Below are 3215 nucleotides of genomic sequence, written 5' to 3'. Positions count from 1 at the left end.
TTTCTTTAATTTTTAAAAAAATTACTATGTTTTTGTTTTATTTTTCCAAACATTCTTAATGATAAAAAAAAAGAATGAAAAATGCGACCCTCTCTTTCCCCTACTGTTCTCTTGGTTTTAAAAACTATAAGTTTCTGTGTACAACTTTTTAATTGTACAAATAAAATGATGCATTTTTTTTCAAGTAAAAAAAGTGATCAATATCCTTAGTAATTAGAGAAACGCAAATTAAAAATACTTTAAGATTTTATCTTACTCCAATCAAAATGGCTAAGATCAAGAAAACAAATGCTATCAAATGCTGGTGAGGACAAGGGGAAAGGGGAGCCCTTATTCACTGCTCGTGGGATTGCAAACTGGGGCAGCCACTATGGAAATCAATGTGGAGAACTCTCAAAAACTGAAAATAGATCTAAACCTAAATGTGTCTCAACTGATGAATGGATTATGAAAATGTGGTACGTTTATGCAAGGGAGTTCTATTTAGAGGTAAAGAAAAACAAAATCATGAGCTTTGCAGGCAAATGGTTGGAGCTAGAAACTGTTATACTATGTGAAGTAACACAAACTCGGAAAAACAAGACATGTATATCATTTGTGGATCCTAGCTCAAAATCCTTAGATACATGTGTCCATCTTACCACTCATCAAAGAAGCTTCTTTTTGCAACATGTAGAGACTATTACATAGTTCCACAACTGGTAAAATACAAAGAATAGTGATACATCTACAATGTAGTCTCTACGCCTAAGGCTTAGGAAACATCATTGGAAGAGGGTGGTAAAAGTTGTAAGGGCCAGAGGGACAAGATACCTGCTGCTAGTTAATGCATTAAGATGTGATAGGCAAGTTGCACTAATGAAATACATATTCTATGGTAGTACATCAAAGTCTGCATAATGACAAAACCAGTTGACATGCCCACGTGGATGGGGACATTTCATGGGGTCTCACCTCACAATGAAGAGCTACAGGTAATCAATAGATGCTGAAGGAGGGAGAATCAGTTTTCTTCAGGGACCGGCTCCCTGAAAGGTCATCTAATCCAAAGAAGGCAGCCCTAAGCACAGGTAAACAGGAGCACCACTAAATGGACTCAGTGCATAAATATAAATAAATGTATGTATGCGTATGTCACAGTAATAAAAAGAACAGTAAACCGAGGGAGTGAGGGACATGGAAGGAGTAGGTGGGGGACTGGGAGGTTTAAAAATAATGCAAAGACATTCATGTATGAAATTCAGAAAAATAAAAAATAAAAGCTTATATTAGTCTTGCTCATGATACTAAGGTAGGCAGGATTATATGACAATCTGCTGTTATAGAAACCACTAAACTTTGTGAATTTATTGTTATTCAATAAATTCTGATATTCTGGAAATACACAAAAATGTTTGTCTATGTTTCTGGCATAATGAGCTCATGACAGAAAAATAAAAACACAATTGAAATTTAAAAAAAAAAAAGAAATCCCACACACAAATGTCCCGCTCTTGAAAATAGTTCTCAAGGAAATTTGAATCTGTTCAAGGGCTAAGGTTCCAAAGGAAGAACATTCTAATCACACCAGAAATGGCCTGTAAGTGAAAAATACTGTAAATGCATCTGAGAGCGGACCCTCAAGTTAGCATCAAGATGGTTTTAGAAATACCTACTTGGTGTCTTATTTTCTTTTCATTTTGGATGCCCTGGTTGTTTACATCACACGTTAAGTGTCTTACTACTTCGTTTTTTAAGGAAACGAATTTACTTTAGAGTTTGCTATGTGCACTAGAGTTGTTAAAAGGCAGAATGACGTGTTAGTCTATAAGTGGCTGGAGAGGCTGAGGAAACATAAAAACGAAGTTCATGGAGAAAAGAGGATACAATTGCCTTCAGAATGTCAGGATGTTCACCTGAGTCCAATCAGCCCCCAATTAGATCAGAAGTTGAAATAGCCTTTCAAGGCCACTAATCTATGCACATGGGAAAGATAGATAAAAAACACAGGTTTATTAAATATAAGCACATACCTCTACGCTACCACATGGTTGAATTCCCCACAACTCGTATCTCCTATGATGTAACAGGCCGAAGAAAGAGACCCCAACACAGTGAAGCAAGGTAAGTGTTGATTATGAATGAGAATTCACTGGTGTCATTGAGAACAGGAGTTTTGCATACAAACTGTATACAAGAGTACAATAGTTATTGAGTTAGAGAACTTTCAATTATACATTATCAAACATCACATAGTATTTCATAGACTATCAGAAGCACAGGACAGTTTGACAACTTGTGACAATCTTATAGGCCTAAGAATCTTTAAAATATGTCATGATATGGTTTTATTTCAAATTTGTCCCACAATTTTATATAAATGATTATATAATTTTATATACATATATATATATATGTGTGTGTGTGTGTGTATCATTAGCATACTGGTCCAGTCTTCAAATGGCCACTTCTTAATATCCTTACCACCTCCTACTCAGCCAGCCACCATAGGTGCCACAATCCTTCAGCTGGGTCTCTCAATTCCTCCTCCATCTTTCTAGCACCTTGTTTCACATGAAGTTATGCTCATCACTATGAACTTTAGTGTGAATTTAGATACTACGGAAAGGATCATTTTATTTTAAAAGTTGGCATTTACTTTAATGTCCATCAGAAAAAAGTTGCATGCCCATGAAAGATTAATGTTATTGTTTAAGAGTCCAAGAAAAAGAAGTCTATTCAAAACTGCCAAAATGTTAGAAGAGATTAGTCAAAGTTCTAAGTAGTTTGCACACACAAAACTAGATTGGTTACTGGAATAACTGAAGACTGGAGACTGTTACTTGGTATTTTTCTCTCATGTCCACTACCACTTTTTTTGTTTTGTTTTGGTTTTGTTTTTTGAGATATGGTCTCCCTGTAGCCCCAGCTGTCCTGGAGCTCGCCATGGAGACCAGGCTGGCCATGATCTCTCAGAGATCTACCTGCCTCTGCCTCCTGAGTGCTAGGATTAAAGTTGTGAGCACGCCTGGCTGACTCTAACTTTTGATGACTAGAGAATCACCCTCATATCAGTAAAGCAGAACCATGTCCCTCTGTCTTTGGAGGAGGAGAGGGTGAACATTTATTCCAGATCTGCCCCCACCACTAAGTCCCTCTCTGGCAGTTCTCATTCTTTTCCTCCTGGAAGGAGCCAAAGTGATAAAACCCAAATAGAAGCACCAGAAGGAACGCAG

The sequence above is a fragment of the Nannospalax galili genome, unplaced genomic scaffold (assembly GCF_000622305.1).
Source record: "Nannospalax galili isolate Female #2095 unplaced genomic scaffold, S.galili_v1.0 scaffold1049, whole genome shotgun sequence".
Lineage (NCBI taxonomy): Eukaryota > Metazoa > Chordata > Mammalia > Rodentia > Spalacidae > Nannospalax > Nannospalax galili.
This window is presented reverse-complemented; position numbering follows the sequence as displayed.